The 23576-nt window shown below is 40.0% G+C and overlaps 1 protein-coding gene across 3 annotated transcripts in view; it reads left to right on the top strand.

Moving 5' to 3' along the window:
- The first annotated feature begins 3280 nt into the window (after window positions 1-3280).
- Window positions 3281-23576, top strand: part of EPS8 (EGFR pathway substrate 8, signaling adaptor) — a 195295-nt gene continuing 174999 nt past the window's right edge. For all 3 annotated transcript variants that reach the window (XM_070453675.1, XM_070453674.1, XM_070453676.1), the window contains exon 1: window positions 3281-3544. The gene's annotated coding sequence lies outside the window, so the exon portion shown is untranslated. The remainder of the gene's footprint in view (window positions 3545-23576) is intronic.

The following is a 23576-nucleotide window of genomic DNA, read 5'->3' as shown; positions in this document are numbered from 1 at the left end:
TTTGAAAGTTCTTCCCTTCAGTTTTTACTTTCTTTTATTTGACCCCCCTTTTCTACACTTCTTTCCAGTATTTTTTAAGTTTTTCTTTGCACAGGGTAGAAAAATGGATATACTGTTATATTTATTTGTTCATTTCTTATTGCCTTGCCCTTCCTCTTCTGGTTTGGAATTTCTACACTCTCTGTCTACTCTTTTTTAATATACTGTAGAACATAATCATCAAAGGCATGTTTTCTGGAGCCAAGCTGTCTGAGTTCAAATCTCAACTTTGTCACATAATAGACGACTTATGGTTCATGTTTTTGTGTATTTTTCCCCCTCCTGTATAAAATGGAGACTGTTAGAAGATTGTTGTGAGAATGTAAATGAGTGTGTGTGCCTGTGCTGTTGCTTCAGTCATGTCCAACTCTTTGCACCCCCATGGACTGTAGCCTGCCAGGCTCACTGTCCATGGGATTTTCCAGGCAAGAATACTGAAATGGGTTTCCATTCCCTTCTCCAGGGGATCTTCCTGACCCAGGCATCAAACCCATGTCTCTTGTATCTCCTACATTGCAGGTGGATTCTTCACCATCGAGCCACCAGGGAAGCCCAAACATAAAATTACCGAAGTATAAACTATGTAAGGTGAAAGATATGGTTTAATTGTAGTCTATGTGAAATTGACTTGGATATTTTACCTCTCTGTAACATGCTTGCTAGGAGAAGGCAATGGCAGCCCACTCCAGTACTCTTGCCTGGAGAGTCCCAAGGACAGAGGAGCCTGGTGCGCTGCAGTCCATGGGGTCTTGAAGAGTCGGACATGACTGAGTGACTTCACTTCCACTTTTCACTTTCATGCACTGTAGAAGGAAATGGCAGCCCACTCCAGCACTCTTGTCTGGAGAATCCCAGGGACGGGAGCCTGGCGGGCTGCCGTCTGTGGGGTCACACACAGTTGGACACGACTGACGTGACTTAGCAGCAGCAGCAACTTGCTTGCTAAAAAACCTAATGCAGGTTTGGGATGCATTATTGAGTGCTGGAGAATTGATGCTTTTGAACTGTGGTGTTGGAAAAGACTTTTGAGAGTCCCTTGGACTGCAAGGAGATCCAACCAGTCCATCCTAAAGGATGTCCTGAGTGTTCATTGGAAGGACTGATGTTGAAGCTGAAACTCCAATACTTTGGCCACCTGATGCAAAGAACTGACTCATTGAAAAAGATCCTGATGCTGGGAAAGATTGAAGGTGGGAGAAAGGGAAGACAGAGGATGAGATGGTTGGATGGCATCACCAACTGAATGGACATGAGTTTGGGTAAACTCCAGGAGTTGGTGATGGACAGGAAGGCCTGGCATGCTGCAGTCCATGGGGTCGCAAAGAGTCAGAGGCGACTGAGCGACTGAGTGACTGAACTGAACTGAACTGATTGTCAGGGTATGTCTGGATCAAAGGGGCTGATCCCTGAAATACTTGCTTCTCAACCCACTATATTTGAACATTGTGTTTTCTTCAGAGCACACAATTTAAGGAGAAGAGTGAAAACTCAAAGCACATTCAAGGCAGGGTGTGGAGTGTACTTCTGAGGACTCACCATTCCACCTGAAAAACAGTGAGAGGTTCTAGAGATTTTGAAGAAGAAGAAATTTTGAGAAGATCTGGTAGTTACTTAATTGGTTCAAATATATCAAGGCTTACAATGTCTATAAGAAATGAGGTTAATTTTGTGTGGCTCTTAGGGGCAGAATAAGCACCAGTGCTTAAGTTAAGGAAAGTTGATTTGATATTCACAAATCAAATGACACAGACTTTAGAGTTAAGCATTTTTAATTTGGATTTTAATTCTGGCATCAGCATTGGCTTTGCCAAAAGGAATGAAACTCCTGAGTTTCCTTTTCCTGCTAAATAGGTACAACAAGGTCCATTTCATTTTAAGGATTAGCAATAGCATATAAAAATTGCATAGTTCCTGGCATAGTATTCAATAAAAATTATCATTATATATAATATAGATAAAAATAGAGATCTCTAACAATGGAAAAGTTTTAGTGATTGATGGTGTAGAGGAAATATTGGAGAGAGGATTTCTACTTAAGATAGTGGACCGGACTTAAGGTCTATTTCAGCTTTTAGGGTACTGGCTTTATTTCCCATCTTGGTGTGCAATCTTTCTTTCCCCTGACTACCCTTCTTTCTTAATGGATGAAACAAGCAGATTCAATCTATTTTAACCAAATTTATTTTATAGTCTTTCCTTGATTCCTGGGAGTCGTGATCTTAAAGAACTAAGAAAGGAGGAGGCCATAGCTATGACAAAAGGGGGGTTTCAAGAAGAAGTCACACACGGAAGGACTTTTCATTCAGTGGTTCCAGGGGCTACTGGGCAGAGAGAAAAGGTTACGAGGGATGGTTAGGATGACGGAAGATGAGATGGCTGGATGGCACACCAACTCGATGGACATGAGTTTGAGCAAGTTTGGGGAGCTGGTGATGCCAGGGAGGCCTGGCGTGCCTCCTGGGGTCCATGGGGTCGCGAAGAGTTGTACACGACTGAGCGACTAAACTGAACTGAGCAAGGTCGTGAGAGGCATTATGTGGAAGAAGCCTCCACTATTTCAAACCACATCAGGCTCTTGGCAGGAGCTATGAGAAAAAAAATAGCATCACAGGCAGGCATGTGAAGCGGGTCTGGTCTTGCTGCTTGCAGCTAAGGACCGGCAGTTTGGAGACTCCCAGGGACCGAAGAGAGGCCCCCTTGGGTGTCACCAGTTGATGGCATGAGTTGGGGAGAAAAACAAAAAGAAGCGACAAAAGGGGAAAAATAGGTGGGAGGGTCCCGGGAGGAAGACAGAGGCTGGAGGGTCTTCGGGTGCGTCGGCTTTACTGTTCACAGGTTAGCGGCCACGACGTGAGCACCAGGAGCTGGGGCGCTCCCTCCGCCCGGAGCATCCACTCTTGCCCGGGGCAAACCTCTTGCTCTCCTCCCCTTCCAGCGCCTCCCGGCTGCTAGTCGGTCCTGCTAGGGCACTTCTGGAAACCAGTCGGCGGCTCAGAACTTCGGTCCGACTTTGATCTTGGCCTTCACAGCTCCGCTCGGTGCCCGGCCCTCTCTCCTCCCGCCTCTCTCCCGCCCACCCAGCCTCCTGGCACGTTCGCGTCCCGCGCTGGGGTCGACCAGTTACTCGGCGGCTCGGCTGCCGCCAAGACCCGGAGAGTGGAGCCCGGCTTAGGGCCGCGTGGCGCGCGCTCGCGCGCGCGCTCCCGGCAGGAGCACTGGGCATGCGCGGCGCGCGGCCGATTCAGCGGGCGAGCCGGCGAGCGGGCGTGTAGCTCCAGACTTCCCCGGCAGCGGCGGCGGGCGAGGCGGTCTCGTCGAGCGCGAGGCCGGCGCTGAGCTCGCCCCGGGAGACCGCTTCTCCTCGGCCGGGCGCCGACGGCGGCTGGCGGCTCGCGGAGGACTGGGAGGGAGCGGTCCGGGTCGGGGGCTTTCTCCTGGCCGCCTCCCGCCGGGTGAGGGCTCGAGGCGCCTCCGGGGAAGCCGCGGCCCCGAGGGCGGATCCGAGGTAAGAGCCCCTCGGAGAAGGGCGCCTACCGGGGTCCCGCGGCTGGACTCTTCCGTCGATTTTCAAAACCCGCCTTTGTGTGCCGAGATGGAGCGGTGCCAGGCGCCGCGTCCGCCTTCGCTCACTCTGACTGCTTTCAACTGGTGTCGGGAGCCAGGTGTGCTAGGGCGCTGCCTCCGGAGCGAGTCCGCGCGCGGGTCCCGGGCGCCCGGAGCCGGTGCCCGCCCTCTGTGCCCGGGGCTCCGGCAGGGTGGGCGGAGGAGACGCACACGGTCCTTGTCATATTGCCCGGTAACCTGAGCTTCCGCAGGTACACCTGCGTTTCCCTGGCCCTCCGGGCGACTCCAGAACCGAATATTCTTCTCCCGGCTTGTCTGAGACTTGGGCTTTCATAGAGCTACCCTCCCCGTCCCCACATCGCGGGGGGGAGGGGGGAGAGTGTGTGGTCTTTTCCCATTGACACTTTGCAACAAGACCCCATCGCATACCCCTCCAATTTCGAGAGAGCTCGTTGTTTGTGCGTAGTTGTCACTGCTAATTCCTGGTGACTTTCCTTTCTTAGCGGCTTCACTCGGCTCACTCACCATTTTACTTTTGGGAAGACGGTGGGGTCTTTGTCAGTAAATGCCTTCGGAGTGGGTTTCCAAGATCCTGCCCGCTCCTCCTACGCGCTCACTTTCTTCTCTCCTTTCAAGGACTCCCTGTTTGCAGAATCTTGCCAGGGATCGTCCCCTCGCTTGCATTGTTTGTCAAATCCTTTCCCCGTGGTACCCACAGCCTCGCTGGACTCCCTTTGGGGGTAGGATGCTGTGTTAGGTATGAGGATTTGAACCCCTTAAGCGTCAAGAGTGCTAGAGCATTAGGAATTGGAGTTCACCTTTACAAAATGTATTTCCATGAAATGTATTATTGCTTTTCTTTTGACGGTTTCAGTCCTCACCTCAGATAATAAGAGGAATAGCTAATATCTGAAGAGTTCAGATAAAACTTGATTTGAGGCGCCTGTGACTGCTTTGGTTTTGGCTTTATTTGGGGGGGGGGGGAATAGAAGAATTGGGATTCCCAGAAGTCTTCTTCATATACATATAACAAAGTAACTGTGTTGTGTATTGCTTCTAATGTATTTCCATTGAAAGGATACCATTCTTCTACAGGGAACTGGATTTTGTAAAGTGTGAACCGGTAATTTAGATCATGTGGTCATTGAAAATTAAAGACTTGTGTTATCCTTTCTCACCTATTTTCTATTTGGAGTTTTCTGGACATATTACTATAGGTCTTATGTAGCTGGTGTGGGAAATTTTTGGTCATGGGTTCACATTTTTACCTGGCAATTTGAAAAATAACCCACTTTGTAGACTTGCCATGTAGAGGGTAGGGTAGAATGTATCACAAATGTAGTAACATTTTATAGACTGCCTTTAGTGCAGAATTCAGAAATTAAGACTTCTAAAAATTCCACAAGTTATTCTCTTCATAGAAGACGAGAAGGAAAGATAACTTGCTTTTAATTCCAGTGTTGTGAGATAACACACAGTATTTAATACATCCTCATTGTAATCTTTTTTCTCCCACTTTTCAGTGTCATTGAATATTATTGTATAGTAATTTTCATCCTTTTACTAATATTGGAGGAATATTTTAAGTTGTATTTAGCATGAAGTTTCTTCAAAATGGTTTATTCTTGTTTGTTCCCTGTTGGGAGTCTAATGCCAAATTTTGAACACTTGGCTTGTTTCTGATCAAATGTAAAGATTTTTATTTTACTTTTGTCTCTAGATTTTCCTGCTTTTAATTTTTTGTCTATGCTAATACTTTACAGATGCTAGTTTCTTTTTTTTTTAATGCTATGACATAGGCTTCCTGCTCTTTCCTTTCAGTGATTTTATGTGATACATTTCAAATAGTAATCTGTTGCTTTTCTTTCATTATTTTACACCCGTATTGACCCACTACTTTACACTTTTAAAAAAAATTTATACATTTTTTTTGGCCATGCAGCATCTTAGTTCCTGAACCAGGAATCAAACTCATGCCCCCCTGCAGTGGCGGCAGTCTTTACCACTGGATCACGGAGGACATCCTCACCCACTACTTTTTATTCTTCTCTGGACTCTTCTGTTTTTTTTTCACTTACCTACTTTAATTCTGCAGCAGCTCACTTGAACCACGACGTGTATAAGGAAATGCATTAAGAGTATCCAGAATAAAAGATGATGGTTTTTCTTAAGGTCTTGGTTTAGATGCTTGAAGTTTTGTCAGATGGATATTTTAGCACTGATTTGATTTATTTAAAGTTTGTTAGCTTTTCGGAGTTGTATTAAGCATACAACTATGTTTGGGTCATCAGAAGGAAATGCAAGTTAATGATAATTCCAAACTTTCAGACATCTGCAATGGTATGTAAGAGGAAAAAGAATTTTAATTTTAGTTAAGTATTTCACTTAGGGTACATCCCTGCAGGGAATTACTGTGTGAAATTGTTTGCAGCTGTTAGTGACTAAAAATATTTTCTTCAGAAAACTTCTGTAATGGACTAGTTGTAAACATTTGAGGTTTAGTGTATCCATGGAAGGTGTGAGGTTCTTCTATGCTTTACTACAGCCTCTTCAGTGTTTTCTAGATACATTCTTAAATGGTATTTTTAAAAACATTTGATTTTTTTAGATCAAATTTATAGAAAAAGCGTGAAGATAGTAAAGTGACATCTCATATACCTCCATATTGTTTCCCCTCTTATTACTACCCTACATTAGTATTTGTTACATCAGTGAGACAGTCTTGGTACATTGTTCTGTAGTCACTGAGTCCTGTCTGACCGACTCTTTTGCGGCCCCATGGACTGTAGTCCCGCCAAGCTCCTCTGTCCATGGGATTTCCCAGGCAAGAATACTGGAGTGGGTAGCCAGTTTTCTTCTCCAGGGGATCTTCCTGCCACAGGGATCAAACCTGCATCTCCTGTGTTGCCAGGCGAGTTCTTTACCACTGAGCTACCAGGGAAGCTCATTGGTACATTATTATTAACAAAAGTTTATCCTTTAGATTTCCTTAGTTATATCTAATGTGCCTTTTCTTTTCCCACACCTGTCATCTCGGGTGCCACAGTACACTTAGTTGTCACGTGTCTTTAGGCTTCTCTTGGCTGTGACCGTTTGTTAGACTTTCCTTGTTTTGGATGCTCTTTACCGTTTTGAGGAGTACTGGTCAGGTATTTGGAGAATGCCCTTTATAGGAATTAGTTGAATATTATTCTCCTTATCAGATTGAGGTTTTGGGCTTTTGAGAGGAAGATCACTAAGGTACAGTGCTACTTTTATCACATAATGGAAAGGATGCTTACTAGCTCAGTTGGTAAAGAATCTGCCTATAATGTAGGAGACCCTGGTTTGATTCCTGGGTCGAGACGTTACGCTGGAGAAGGGATAGGCTACCACTCCAGTATTCTTGGGCTTTCCTTGTGGCTCAGCTGGTTAAGAATCGGCCTGCAATGCGGGAGACCTGGGTTCGATCCCTGGGTTGGGAAGACCCCCTGGAGAAGGGAAAGGCTACCCATTCCAGTATTCTGGCCTGGAGAATTCCAAGGACTGTATAGTCCATGGGGTTGCAAAGAATCAGACACAACAGAGTGGCTTTCACTATCAGACATGATTTATCACTGTTGATTTTGATCTTGATCATCTGGCTGCAGTAGTATTAGTTTTCTGCACTGAAAAAACTGCTCTTTTTTCTTTCTTTTAATGCTGTTTCTTAGAAGGAAGTCACTGTGAACAGCCTATACTTAAGAAGTGGAGAATTACGGTTCTCCTTCTTGAGGGTAGAGTATTTATATACATTTTTTTTGGAATTTTTTTGCATGGAAGATTTGTCTCTTTCCTCCATTTATTAAGGGCTTCCCTCGTAGCTCAGTTGGTAAAGAATCTGCCTGCAATACAGGAGACCCTGGTTTGATTCCTGAAACAGGAAGATTCCCTAGAGAAGGGATAGGCTACCCACTCCAGTATTCTTGGGCTTTCCTTGTGACTCAGCTGGTAAAGGATACCCCTGCAATGCGGGAGACCTGGGTTTGATCCCTGAGTTGAGAAGATCCCCTGGAGGAGGGAAAGGCTACCCACTCCAGTGTTCTGGCCTAGAGAAAACCATGGACTGCGTGTATAGTCCATGGGGTTGCAAAGAGTTGGACACAACTGAGCGACTTTCACTCACACTCCATTTATTAATTTACTCAATCATTTGCTTATATTGGTCTGGACTCCTGGGTATATTTATATTTGTACTTTGGGTTGGAATCCAATACTACTTTATTTTGTTCCCCGAATTGTTTCAGTTTTGGACACTGTGAGCTCTTTCAGTTGGTTCCTGTCTTCCTTTGACTTCTCTCTATTAATGTAAGTTAAAAAAATAAAATCTTTCCTTACTTTCTAACATTAAAAGATATGCCATGATTATCTTGTGTATTTCTGTTTCCTGCCCCAGCCCTAGGGTTAGCCAGAAAGAATCTGCTTCATCTTGTTGGGAAATGATGTTAGAAGCCAAGATCTGGGTTCTAGGTATTCTTTTTTTTTTTTTTAAATTATTATTATTTTTAATTGGAGTGTAATTGCTTTACAATGCTGTGCTCATTTCTGCTGAATAACATTGTGGATCAGCTATATGTGTACATATATGCCCCTCCCTCCCACCCCTCTAGGTCATCACAGACTCTAGGTATTCTTGGTGCTACTGAGGTGTTCTTACTTCTGGAACCTCTGGTCTGACAGCAGGGAATGCATGTATGTGTATACAAATGCCTGTATATATACTTAGCTATGCATGTTTCTCTGTGTAACCATGTGTATCTGTGTGCATGTGCTCAGTCCAATCCAACTGTTTGTAGCCCCGTGGATTGTAGACCATCAGGCTCCTTTGCCCATGGAACTCTCCCACAGGCATATCTATTTTAAGCTAAATGTGAGTTCGTATGGTTGTCTCTTACTCTGCCTAGTCCATTACCACCTATATCATTCTGGATTTCTTTCCTTGCTTATCTGTAAATTCACTCTAACAGGGAGAAGAAACCTGACTTTCACCATCTGCCACTTAATTGTTCAAACCCATTATGTGTGTCCAACAGTATCAGAATTGTTAACCTGTGCTTTCTTTAGAAAGAGGAGGAAACAGCTTTATCAACCAGAGTACAGGGCTTGTGTGCTGTTCCTTTTACAGATGCCACTTAGTCTTAGAGATGCCACTCCTCTCCCTCCTGTCCTTTTCAGTGAGGTTGTTGCACACAGTTATGATACAAGTAGATACTTTTGTTACATCCTAAATTCCATCCTGGGATCCCCAGACCTTCTAAGTGATCTTTTAAAACATTTACATATATTGTTTCACTCTTTGTTCTGTGAAGTTCTGTGGGTTTTGACAAATGTGTCATTTCATTTATTTATTTACAAAAGTATCACACTGAATAATTTCAACACTTAAACATCTTCTCTGTTTCACATATCACTCCCTTAACCCTTCCCCTGGCAGCCACTGATTTTTTTTTTTTTTTTATACTGTCTCTCTAGTTTTGCCCTTTCTGGATATCATATCACTAAAATCATATAGCCTTGTCCGATTGGCTTCTTTCGGTTAGGAATGTGCATTGAAGGTTCATGCATGTCTTCTTGTGGTTTGATAGCTCATTTCTTTTTATCATGTAATAATATTGCATTGTATGGATGTATCTACAGTTTGTATCTATTCATCTGTTAAAGGGTATCTTGCTTGCTTCTGAATTTTGGCAGCTGTGAGTAAAGCTGCTATGATTATTCATGGGTAAATTTTTGTGTGGACAAAAGTTTTCAGATAAGTTGGATAAATACCTAGGAACACCATTGTTGGGTCATATGGTAAGATTCTGGTTAGCTTTGTCACATATTGCCAATCTGTTTTCCAGAGCAGCTGTACATCTCGCATTTCTACCAGCAGTGAATGCAAGCTCCCGTTGCTTCTCATCCTTCTTAACATTTGACATTATCAGTTTTTTGGATTTTATCTGTACTACTAAGTACATAGTAATATCTCATTGCTTTAATTGGCCCTTTCCCTAATGGCATTTAATGTTAAGCATCTTTCCATATGCTGTTTTCCATCTGTATATTTCTTTGATGAGATGTCTGTTAGGAACTTTTGCCCATTTTTGAATAGATCTCTGTTTTCTTTTTTTTGGTCGTGCTGTGTCTTCCTTGCTTTCTCTAGTTGTGACAAGTGGGGGCTACTCTCCAGTTGCAGTGCTTGGGCTTCTCTCGTTGTGGAGCATAGGTTTTATGGTGCAAGGACTCAGTAGTTGTCAGTGGGGCCTGACTGCCCCACGGTATGGGAGACCTTAGTTCCCGGACCAGGGATCAAACCTGTGTGCCCTGCATTGCAAGGTGGATTCTTAACCCCTGGACCCACCAGGGAAGACCCGTTTTCTCTTGTTGAATTTTAAGAATTCTTTATATATATTTTTGGTACAAGCGCTTTATCAGATACTTGTTCTGCAAGTGTATTTTTCTGGAGTGGCTTTTCTTTCAGCTCTTAATAGCATCTTTACAGACCAAATAATTTTAATGAAGGCCAACTTATCAGTTTCATGGAGAAGTTTTTGGTGTTGTATTTAAAAACTCACTGCCAAACTCAAGACTACCTAAATTTTATTCTGTTTTCCCACCCCTTAAAAGTTTTATAGCTTTGTGTTTTGCTTTTGGATCTATGACCCATATTGAGTTAATTTTTATACAAAGAGTAAAGTCTGTGTCTAGATTCATTTTTTTTTTTTTCCTGGTGGGTTTCAAGTTGTACCAGTAGCTAGTAAATGTGATATTTTAAGTAAAGTAGATTATAAATTTAGGTTTACAGTGGAAAGGACAGTGTTTTTATTTGTTTTTACATGTTTTGCAAAATCAGTTAAACAGTTGAGAAATGGACTTGGAAAACCAAAGTGTAACACTGCACAGACTTTAGACTATGTACCAAAATTGATTCCTGGACATCGTATATAATTCATTCTCTTCTTTCTCACCAACTCAGAGATTCTTGTTTGTGGAAATGAGAATTTCTAATTGAGTAACACATGTCAGTTAGTTTAAGTCTAATCATAGCAATAATTAATAAAGTTCTGTTTTTCACAGAAAAGGTCTGAAATAAGGGATTTGCAGGGTGTATGCTGAGAAGGGACAGATGATATCCACACCATCTAGAAACCTGAGACTCTCTTTTCCTTTTTTCAAGTGACTTTTTTTTTTTTTCAAGTACCTTTCATTTGGTCAACACTTTTTGTTGTTGACATTAGGGCCAGCAGTATTGTTATATTACAGATAGAACCAGAACTCTTCAAGAAGCATCTAGATTAGATCAGACATTATAAAACTAGCACCTTTAGTGTGGCAAGCATTACATACATTATCTCTTTTAATTCTCATGAGAGCTCTTGAAGGCAGGTCTCCTTATTTCCATATTACAGGTAAGAAATAGGTTCATAAAGAGAAAATGACTTGCCTGTGGTCTGCATGGGGAGAGAGAGAGAGAGTTAGGATAGATATCTTGATCTTTCTGGCTCTAAAACCGATGTTTTTAGCTTTCTTGTGTTATCTCTTGCTTCCCTGATAGCTCAGTTGGTAAAGAATCTGTCTACAATGCAGGAGACCCTGGTTTGATTCATGGGTCTGGAAGATTCTCTGGAGAAGGGATAGGCTACCCCCTCCAGTATTCTTGGACTTCGCTCGTGGCTCAGCTGGTAAAGAATCTCTAATAACTGATGCTACTGATGTTACAGCTCTAGTAAGCTGGTGTTATCTCTAGTAACTGAAAAAGTGCTAGGGTAGTATTAATGTGTCTTTGATTTTATTCTTTTCTTTAACATAGTATTTAAATGACTACTGATTTAACTGCGAATGCCTCAAAAGATTGTGTTTTTGAGATCTGTGGAGATTCTTTTTTTTTTTTTTTAATGTTGATGGATCTACATCCCACTGACCCAGAGCTATGAGGTATTGCAACATCTATAAAGAATGAGGTTCCTTTCAAGAGAGGAAGTTGTGGGGGATTAGAAAAAGTAGAACATGCATTGGTGTCATTAGCTATTTGTTTATCCCTATGCCTTGCTGAATTAAGTTTCTTGAGGGCAAGAAAGTGTCTCAATGATATTTAAGCACATCACATGTGCTGCCTACTCCCTAAACGTTTGCTAGATGAAATCAGCACACTATCATGCTTTTCACAGAAGTATCTTTAGAATGTTTAGAAGGGGATGAACTTTTCTTCACCTGGGACTTTGAAGGTAATTACGTTTCATTTGTTCATTCAGTTCATCATTTATGGAGCATTTGTTGAGTATCTGTTCTGTGCCAGACACTGCACACACACAGAGGAATAAGACAGGATCTCTGCCTTCTGTCATCAGGGAACCCAGGGAATGGAGGCAACCAGACAACCATCTCAATAGAGTGTGGAGCTAAATGGAGTATGTCTTAAACAAACAAGCCACCGATGGACTTTGAAATCAGAGAGACCTTATCTGCCTTAGTTTTCTTATGTTAGAAGTGGAAACAATAGCAGTACCGTTGATGCAGTTGTTGGGAGGAGGTTAAGTGAACAAGAGGAAAAAATGTACACATTTATATTTATATCTCAGTACATAGAAGAAGGGAGAGGCTCACTGTTGTTGATGGAGTCAGGAAAGTCTTTACTGGGTATGTGACACTTGGCTTTATTATAGGATAAATTTTTGAGGTCAAGAATGAGAGGACTCCAGGGCATTCCAGGCAGAAAGATAAATACATGTGACGTGTGCAGAATGGGTTGGCATGACAGGAGCGATGGGGAATTCTGCACGTTCTCACAGATGGAGCCCTGAGGATTATTAGAAAGAACTGAATAACCAGTTACTTTTCATTTTTATGAATAACAGTACAAAAGAGTAGTCATTAAAGTGGAGTAGGAGAGACTCAAGGTACCAAACCTGCTAGAAGAATTGCATGAATGCCTTCTGCTAGTCATGTGATTTCTGAATGTAGTCCTTTATGTAGCAGATAAATTCTTGTGTTCCTTTTCAGCCCTGTGACACTCAAGTGATTTTACTAAGAAAGAGCACTTGTGTGTTTGGGTGAAATCAGAAGTCCTGTCTCAAACCATTCTTTTTTTAAAAAAAAACTTTTTATTTTATATTGGAGTATAGCTGATTAACGATGTGATACTTTCAGATCATTCTTTTTTTTTAATTGAAGTATAGTTGATTTATAATATAAGTTTATAGTGTATAGCAGAGTGATTCAGTTATATATGTGTATATACACATATATAGAGAGAGACATACACACATAGATGAATTATATATATGTATATACACATATTTTTCCACTATGGTTTATTATCAAAGTGTTCTTATATTTAGTAGCATGAAAGTGTTCGTGCTCAGTCATGCCTGACTTTTTGCCACCCCGTGGACTATAGCCTGCCAGGTTCCTCTGTCCATAGCATTCTCCAGGCAAGAATACTGGAGTGGGCTGCCATACCCTTCTCCAGGGGATCTTTCTAACCCAGGATCAAACCCAGGTCTCATGCATTGCAGGCAGGTTCTTTATTGTCTGAGCCGCCAGGGCAGTCCTATATTTAGTAGCACAGCAACATAAGAATCTAATTTCCTAATGAGGTGGGATCTAGTCCTGTTTGAGTCAACCCACAATTCTAAGAACCATGAACAGTTTTTCACCAGAACCTGAAACATAATACTTAGGCATGTGCTAAAGTAATTTGTTCCATGAATCAATTATGAATTGATAAGAGGTCAGAATTCTCCAGTTGAAAAATTGTGATTTTAATTTAAGGAGAAAGAAAAGAACATGAAGCTCAATAGAAGGAAGAGAAGTTTATATTTAAGTAGAGGGAAAAAGATATTTTTCAAAGTCCTCTGTTAAAGGCTAGTGATATGAATTTCATTTTATTTAGAAAGTTTTTTATTAGCACAGTTAGCAATTACTTCTCTATCACCATTAGAATATTACTCCTTTTCCTAGAAATACATGCATATTATTGATATAGTAAGCCAATAGTGACATATTGGCTTAATGCAACAATAGAATGTTTCCAGTGTCTGAAATACAACATTTGTGATCACTGAATACTCTGATTTTTCTGCAGATTCTAATATTTGTAATGTTTTGTAATATTGTAATTGTTTCTAATATTTTTCATTAGAAAATAAATGTTTAAAAAATATAAGCAGCAGAACAAATCATAAAGAAGTACGTGGATGAAATGTGTTACTTTTGAGAAGACATTGAACATGATTTAATTTTCTACAATAATTTTGACATTTTGAGTTAATGGTAATCAGACATGAACGTATAATAAGATGATTATATTTACTTTTAAATGTGAGAAAGATATAACTATGATGAAAGAGAGAGCAGATACATTTAACTTTCATATGGAAGAAAATAAGACATTATTATAGCTATATAGATTTTTTTCCTCCAAATAAGCATGTTAATTTTGTCTGTGTGTTTGTGTGTATATATGTAATTTCCAGTTTCTCTTTCCAGTATATTTGAAAACTTTGTTTTGTGATCAACTGTATATTGATATTTAAAAATATTGCTCTTTAATTCAGAAATACTGATTTAGAACCCTATCTTTAGGGTTTCTTGATTTGTCTTTATTATTTTAGTATATTTATCTGCATTATCAGAACTTCTGATATAAAATCTTTTTAGTTTGTGGACTATAAGCTAGGTTAGATATTTTTTATATCTCAGGATCCTTTTAGTCAAGAGAAAACATCGGTTTTGTTGGTAGTTTTTTTGTTTAGCTCTTTTGTGGGGCCTTGTTAGACTCTGAATAATTTAAAAGCAATGGAATTCTTTCTGTGATAAAAATCTAGTCATCAGGCCAAATCTTGTAGCATTATTCACGTGATACTCATGCATGTAAAGGTGTAGAATTAATATGTATGCCTGAAGTATGTGTATTAAAGAGGATGTTTTTAATTATTTTTTAACGTGCATGGATTCACAGATTTGCTTAAAGTCTTAGCTCTTCTGTTTTTAAGTGAATGATCTATGATAGCCAAGCCTGAACAATAATATGTTAAGAATAATGACAAATGCATTTATAACTTCTTTAAATTTAAGAGTAATTATTTTTCTATTTTTCTACATTAGCATATTTGCAGCATTATAAGATAAACTGAGTTTAAAGTACCATCTTTTTCTGTTGTTTTACTTTTTCATATATTTCTTATCCAAACGACCAAAACAAAAGTTTCAGCACCATTTATTACAGTGTCCTTGCACTTGATTGTATTTCACGTTTTTCAGTTTAATCTGAAGACTTTCCATAGTCTCACGAAGAAAACAGTCCTATAAAAATCTTGAAGCAGATAAATGACCATGTGAGTTTTTCCTCAATACCCCTTCTCTATCCTACTTCCCTCTTTCCTGCCTTATTCTGTCTTCCAGCCCCAGTGTCTGACCACTTTTTTCAGGGCCCAAATGGCATTAGTTGAAAATGTATCTTTCATAACTTTGCTATCTTTCCAGTTACCATTCAGACTTTCTCACTGCGTGGTGAGATCTCAGCTGTGGTGAGTGAAATCTGAATAAAAGAGACATTCATGGTGGTTATGACAGTGAAGGTTAAGTTTAGGCTGCCAGAGAGTTTGAAACAAAGGAGAGATTGAAGCCCTCATCACCTTCATCTTATTTGGGTAGTAAGTAAAGTATTTTGGAAGTAGTAAAGTCTCATTATGAAGATAATGAAATCTTGTCCAGACTAAGTACATTCACAGTGACTGACTTCAGCTGGAATGCATCTGAACACCACTAAGTTTTTATACTAATTAGAAAAGATCCACCATGGTTTTGTTTGTATGTTAGAGTATATGCTAGTGACTTTTTAAAAAAAACATTTTGCTTTGAAGGAGCCCCTTAATACTACAGAGAATTTTAGAATTTGAATTCAAATAGTTGTCAGGTAAATTTGTATAATGTAAAAAAGTTTTTTTGTATGGAAATGTCCACGGTGTTCTCAAGGGTCTTCAAATAGGAGTAGAGGTTCCCTCATCTTGCCCTCAAAGCCTCCCCTCTCACACCTTCTCTATACCTGTTGTTGTTTAGTTGCTCAGTCGTGTCCGACTCTGTGCGACCCCGTAGACGGCAGCCCACCAGACTCCCCTGTCCCTGGGATTCTCCAGGCAAGAACACTGGAGTGGGTTGCCATTTCCTTCTCCAATGCGTGAAAGTGAAAAGTGAAAGTGAAGTCGCTCAGTTGTGTCCTACTCCTATCGACCCCAGGGACTGCAGCCCACCAGGCTCCTCCATCCATGGGATTTTTTACGCAAGAGTACTGGAGTGGGGTGCCATTGCCTTCTCCGCCTTAGCTTCCTATTTCCCCTTTATTCTTAGTAAGTTTCTGTTACTGCTGTCAGTCCTAACAGTCACTGGGAAGGGTCATGTGATGGTGGTGGTTTAGTCACTAAGTCATGTCTGACTCTTGTGACCTCATGGACTGTAGCCTGCCAGCTCCTTTGTCCATGGGAAGGATAATACTGTGGTAACATTTCCTTTAAAAGGAAAATTACAGAAGAGGAATATGTATACAAATGCATAGTGAATATAGCAAAATACATTCTGGAAGGTCTTTTGTTTGTGTGGGTGAGTTTTGTTAGTCATTGTGGTGATAGATCTTGTTTGACTCATTTCAACTTTCTCCAGTGATTCTTTAGTGATATGCATATAGTTATTCGAGATTAAGGATTTAGTTAAACCATTAGCAAGCACATTGGCTTAATTCAACCCAATCTGATTCCTTCATCTAACAATTCTGGACATATACAGCTTTATTTAATAGAAAATAATTTTGTTTCATTTAGTGAAACTTATTTTTCAATAAAGAAATATTAAATAAATGCCTGAATTACTAAGTAGTAATAATTACTGTAATTAACAAAACAGACAAGGTTTCTAACCTTAGAGTACACAGTGTCAGAAATCTAGATTAGAAGCATAAAAAACTTAAAAGAAGCATCACATTCTATGTAAATGGTCAAAAATGTGTAAAATAAACCTTTCTGGCTTCTTCTTCCCCGCCTTCCTTCATCTGTCTCCTTTTCTTTCTTTTTCTCTTTTTCGCTTCTAAGAGAGTGAAGATATTAACATTTTGTATTATATTTTTCAACACATCCCAATATTGTGGATTTATAAAATAATAACATTTTCAAATTTCATTTTATTTTGCAGTCACCCTGCAGAAGAACATTTGTTATTTGTGAACAGCTTTGGGAAAAATTATGGTATACCAGCACTCCCTTTGAAAGATTTTTTTCAACTAAGGTCAGCTTAAGATCAGAACAGACAAGTATGGTTTGTATTAGTTTTATAGACAGTACTCAGTATTCTTTTCTTGGAAATGCCTAGGAATGAAGAAACCATTATTCATAAAATGAAGTCATGCTGAAGACCTCAGGCTGGTCGTAAAGTGGTCATCTTTAGAGATGGCGAAATGTGTCTTACTGGGAATTTGAAATGTGGGTAACTTGCAGACCTTCGTTTGAAGCAGCACTGCGGCCTCCTCCTCTGGTGGAGCCCAGCACTTCCTAACACACTGCTCGAATTACACACCACTGACATGATCCCCACAATGTGTTTGGCTCATGTGGTTCTCGTTAGCTGTTGTGAATGAAAGATTCATAATTGTTTCAGAAAAACGTCTTTATTTGCATTACAGAGAGGTTGCTTGGAACAGGATCAAGAATTGTTTTTAAATTGTAAGTCAGCATGTATGGTTTGGGTCATGATTGACACTGGACTTTTAAAAAAATTCCGTGCACCAAGAAGTTTATGAGTAAATGTTTCGATGACAGTGTTGACATAGATGGAGAAGAGTGCCTGCGTTTTTCCCCACATTCCTAGTGATTTGGATCAAATATTTTTGTAGAAAACCCTGCTAACCTTTCCCTTATCTTACCTACCAGGTGATATATGACAGGATCACAAAGGGGAGTAGGACATCATGCAAACTTGCCAGACAGATAATTAAAGAGTCCACGTGGCAACCTTGTGACCTGATTTTCCAAGCTCTGTCATCCTAACTGGAGAGTTAGTAGCTGTATGCTGTTAGCTTGAAGAACTGTAGGCTTGTGTACAAATTGAGGGGTTGGGGAAAGGAGAGGGGGTGGGTATATAAATTCCATCTCTGCAGGTTTGCCAAATTCATATTATAGAAGCACTTTTCTAAAAGAAAACTTAATTCATTATTTCCTCATTTTGCCTATTACTTCCTATATGTTAACAAATCACTACCAAACAAATTAAATACCAGAGGAAACTTTTTTTTTAATTTTAATTGATGGCATACTAGAAGTTAGTTATTTTTGAAGTCTTTTTTTTCTTAAAGAAAAAGGTAAGATTTGAAAGTATTGGTTAAAGGGGGTGGAATCATTTTCACCTTTTGCTTTTGTAGTAAATTAGTTTGTGCATTTCTGGTAGCAGTTCCCGAACTATCCAAATAAGATGAGGCTTGTTTTTCTCTCACTAGGCAGATATTAATATTTAAGAATACCTGAAGTTGATTATGTGCTATTAAAAGTCACATAAGATTTCCAGCCTTTGTTATATTAATACCTTCTACAAGTTGTTACTACAAAAATGAGAATTTTAGATACCAATGTGAGTCAGTTCTTTTTGGTTATACACTGACTTTTTAAAAATTTTTTGGCCACACCTCACGGCATGTGAGTTTAGATCCCCCACCAGGGATTGAACCCATGACATTCGAAGTGGAAATGCTGAGTCTTACCCTCTGGACCACCAGGAAAGTCCTACACTGGTAGGACTCTAATTCTAATTTCTCTCCTGTCTTTATATATTCTAATTTCTCTCCTGTCTTTATATATTCCCACTTGATATGAATAGGAACTCTTTTTTCCTACTGTGTACACATAGTTCATGTCATATGCTGTTTTGAAATATATGGAGATTATTTGCTGGAATAATAAAACTCATTCAGACTTGCATCAGCTAAACTTTTTAAACAGTTTTTATCTGATGAGAACTTGTGCTTAAATACTTACTTCTACCATATCATGTCTGTCTTCCCACTCCTAACATTTTCTTACTTTTCTCCAGCATGTCTTGAAGGGGCTTGTAAACCCAGTTCTAAAATATGTCATGCATCTCTCTTCAACAGGTAATTGGCCCTATGCCTGTCTTTAATCCCAAACTGCACTGAGGTATCTCAGTCATTTTCCTTCTTCCTCAGATGTGATTGAAGTTTTCTAACCTCGTGACTGCCTTCTAATTTCCAATGTGACTTAGACCAAATTGTAGTCATAGAGTCATTAATAATCAAAATTAATAATATTGGAATGTAATTTTAATAATTTAGGCCTCTCTATCTTGGTAAATGTGTTAGAGAGTCAGTTTAAACAGTTACACTTCTGTCATAAACATGTGTCTGAGTCAGAGTGTTTATATAGTAAGCTGTTGGAGTCATGGGCCTCTTGGTGTGGTATTATGCACAGCTAGAAACTGTTCTCTTAATGATCTTTTGTGCTGCCTTTCCATCTGGTTCCCAGCTAAGATTTTTTGACACGAAGCTTGTACCTGTTGCTTTCTCTACTTCACTTTTCCTATACACTTGTCAGCCCACTTAGTCTGCTGCCTAAGCTCATTCCCGTAGGTTATTTGTAATCTTCGTAAAGACCAAACTTAAAACATTTGGTTTTTCTCATACTTGATTTTGCTGTGGCTATTAGAACATGGATTGTATTTTGTTCAGTATTGAATTTTTATCACCTAGAGTTTCTGGTACTCTGTAGATTGTTAATTTTACTTACTTATTTGTATTAATTTATTTGGCTGTGTCAGTCCTAGTGGCCGCACACGGAACCTTCAGTTGCAGCACCCAGGCTCTCTCTAGTTGTGGCACATGGGCTTTCTTGCCCCACAGTATGCGGGATTTTAGTTCCCCGACCAGAGATTGGACCTGTGTTCCCTGCATTGCAATGTGGATTATTAACCACTGGACCACCAGGGAAGTCCCCTAGATTGTCTGTTTGCTGAAAGGATATATGTATGTGATGATCACTGTTTTTTTTTTCCCCTGAAGAATGTTCTGTTCCTTTGGCTCCCATGGCGCTGTTCTTTCCTGGTTTCTTTTTTTATCTATCTGTACTTAGATGTTGATTCAGAAGCTCTACTCCTTGGAGTTTAATAGGTATGTGAAAAGTTGTTCCACGGTGGTAATCTTCTAAAGTAAGTTCTAGCATCATTTGTTGGTAGCAAGGAGAGCCAGCACTTTTTTGCAGGGAGTGGGTGGGGGTGGGAGAGTGGGGATGAGTGGATTCTCAGTTTATGGTTTTGTCTATAATCTAAATACTCACAGTTGAGAAGTTTCTGAATTTTCCAGGATTCTTTTCTCAGCCTTCATCTAATTTCATGTTTCGTTATCTTCCAAGGTGACTTCAGTCACTCACATTGTTTCACTTAGAATACTGACTCAATTCTTTCTCTCTCACAGATGCTGTTTTCCTGAGGTCCAGGCCTTTAGTTCTGACTGTACCTGCATGTTGCACAGGCCCCTTGGCCTTCACAGTTGTCCAAGTACATTGTTGCCTTTTTCCTAACCCAGCTCCCTTCTCTTCTCTTCCTGTTCCTCTGAATGGAGCCACTGTTACACAAATGGCAACATCTGTGACTCCTTCTGAACTCCTAATTCTGCCTTAACCCTTCACTTTGTCCAACCTTGAAGGGATCAGTTTGTCGAGATTCTTATTATAGCATGGGTGGCAGCATCCCTTCTTCCCTATCTTGACTGCTAATCATGTTTTTTATGTTGCTTAAAATTCCTCCTTGTTTCCCCATATGTTCGTTACACAGTACAGTTCCCCCTGGTATGGCATGCAACAGCTCCTACTCTCCTCCCGGGCTCTTCCTCTTTGACTGCCGGCGCCCCACAAATGCTGTAACAATCGTCATTCCCTGAATACACTCAGCTTCACTCTTGCGTGACTTTGCACACTCCATTTCCTCTGCCTGGATTTCCTCTCTGTTGTCCTCATCAGCTTGTCTATATCATTTTAGATTTGGCTTAAAGATCACTTTCCCAGAAAAAAGTCCTTTCTTTGTGCCTAAGTGGTAGGATATACTTACTTTAAAATAGTAGTTATGCTGTGTTTTATGGTTTGTTTACTCTCTTTTCTCTCTAACCAGTCTGAGCACTTACAGGTGGAGGATGTGTTGGAATAATCTTTGTCTTTCTTGTGCCTTAGCACAATGCTGGATGCAGAGTATGTACTCAGTTTTTGTTTTAATATATATTTGATCAATTATGCTTAGCATGCCTTTTGGTGTTAGTGGGCTTCTCTTCTACAGGTAAAGAGAGTGTGGTGGAAAAGCTAAGCAGGATTTATTTATTCACTATTGGACCATTTCACCTGCTTCCTTTCACAGAGCCTTCTGGAGGTGAAATTTTGAGGCAGTCTGTTTACTGTGTATTCTGTTCCCCTGTCTCCTATCATTCTTCCTTATGTTGCACCATAGATGCCTTAAGGTTGTCTTCCAGTTACCCAAGACATATCTCTGTGACTGTTTTCTCTACCCTTGTGAACTACTGAAATACATTGTTCAAGTTATATCTGGCTGGAGAGCCTGTAATTTATAGATAAAATGCTGAGATTGAGAAATTTAAAAAATTTAAATTAAAAATTAAAACGGGGCAATTTAAATGTTAAATTTAAATAGAACCTTTTGCTTGCCACCACCCTTCACAACCCTCCTTTCAATGAAAAGAAGACCTATAGTATTTGCCAGTGAGAGATTAGGACCCAACCAAAATGCATATCTGGCAGTGACTTATTTGGGTCATGATTATTTAAGAAAAATAAATTATTTAAGAAAAAGTAGCTTATGAGTAATCAAAATAAGAATATTAAAATATTATATATATGAGAAATTTAGAGTTTGTGTAGTTCAGCATTCTTATTTTACTGATGAAGAAAGTAAAACCAAGATGTGTCAAGTGATTTGTCCTAAGTCATGCAACTAGTTTATTGCAGAATTTCCTAATATCTAAGCATTCTAAGACTTCATATAACTGTACTGTCATGAGCCTGATGCTCTATTGAATTTTTCAGGAAATTGAAAATTCATTTATTCAAAATATTTATCAGCTATCTTCAAAAAGACACAGAACTAGATATAGTTCTAGGCACTGATGATACAGATGCTAATAAGGTGGCTCTCCTTGGTTGCACCTAAATCATGGAGTGAGAGAGGCATTACAAATTATGAAAATGATATAAATGATATTTATCTACTCAAGTCACAGGTATAATACTTGGTCTATATTAAACATCTCTTTATTAAAATTTGAGAACAAACTTGCTTAGCTTTTTTTCCCAATCCCAGAGCAAACAGGAAGAAAGAAAAATAGATGATGATGAGGTTCTAGAAAGCTTCATAAACAGAAATGTGAAGCTGATAAGCTGGGGAGAAAGAGAAAAGAATAAAATTTATTTACACACATTATATACTATATGTTAATATATCAGGCAGACGAGCCCAAACTCATTGCAGACTAGGAAATGACTATAGTCCTGAGCAGAGCATCAGTGAGCTGAGTGTCCCTTGGGGTGCAGAAGAATGGTATCATCACATGGGGCAATGAGAGTTTTCTGTTGTTTTCTCCACTCAATCCTGAAGGAAATCAACCTTGAATATTCACTGGAAGAATTGTTGCTGAAGCTGAAACGCCAGTATTTTGGCCACTTGATGCAAAGAGCCAGCTCATTGAAAAAGACCATGATGCTGGAAAAGATTGAAGGCAAAAGAAGGGGGCAGCAGAGGATGAGATGGTTAGGTAGCATCACTGACTCAGTAGTCATGAATTTGAGCAAACTCTGGGAGGCAGTGAAAGACAGGGAAGTCTGGTGTGCTGCAGTCCGTGGTGGGGAGGTGTCACAGAGTTGGACATGACTTAGTGACTGCACAACAACCATTGTTTTCTCCCCACAAAGAGTACCTGGTTTTGACAATCACCCATGGACCGTAGTGCCTTTGTGGAAGTCTGGTGGTCCAGCAGAGAAGTTCAGCTTACTGTTGTGGGAGGAAAAATGTCTGAGATTGCATGCATTGAAGAGGGCAACAGGAACAGTTTTGGTTTACTTGCATCACCCTTTCCCTAAGGTGGTACAGCCCAATGCCAATAGGAACCTTCCTGACGGATGCTTTCTTCCACAGGGAAAACAGAGTGTTTGAGCACCCGCGGTGCCTCATCCATTCATAGTTCCATACTCTACCCTTTGGCCAGCTCCCTGTGTACACCCCTGAAGCAAAGACAGTTAACCTTTGCAGCCACTGGTGAGCACAAGTGGAAAGCCAGCTGGACTCTGCAGGATTGGAAGAGACCACATGAACACTGAGCATTCAGGACTGCAAAGTGGGAGGCTCTCATCATTTGACCTGGCTTTGCAGGATCCACAGAAGCCATACAGTCTTAAGAATTCACTCACAAAAAGGAACAATAAGTGTGGAACAGGTGAATCCATAGAAAAGATTGGAAAAAGTCTCCAAATTCCTAGCAAGGCTCTGGAAGGTTTTTTTCTCCTAAAACCAGTCTGTAAAGACTGGAGTAGGTGGCTGCTTCTTCAAATGCAAAGACAGCAATGCAAAACTCTAAGAAACATGAAAAATTAAGGAAAAATGACACCATATAGGAACACAATAATTTTGCAGTAACTAACACCCCTCCCCCAAAAAGGAGAGCTACAATTGTTCCCAGTAAAAGAATTCAAAATAGTAATTTTAAGGAAGCTTAGGGACCTACAAGAAAACACAGGCAATTCAATGAAATTTAAAAAAAAATTAATATATGAACAAAATGAAATGTTAAACAGAAAAACAGGAATCAAAAAAAAAAAAAAAAACAAACCAAAAAACCAAATAGAAATTCTGGGGCTGAATAATATGATGAATGAAATTAAAAAATGCAATAGAGAGCATCAGTGTCTGACTGGATCAAGCAGAAGAGA

The sequence above is a fragment of the Odocoileus virginianus genome, chromosome 23, assembly GCF_023699985.2.
Source record: "Odocoileus virginianus isolate 20LAN1187 ecotype Illinois chromosome 23, Ovbor_1.2, whole genome shotgun sequence".
NCBI classification, from domain to species: Eukaryota; Metazoa; Chordata; class Mammalia; order Artiodactyla; family Cervidae; genus Odocoileus; species Odocoileus virginianus.
The sequence above is the reverse complement of the archived record's forward strand: the minus strand, read 5'-3'. Positions and strand labels throughout refer to the sequence as shown.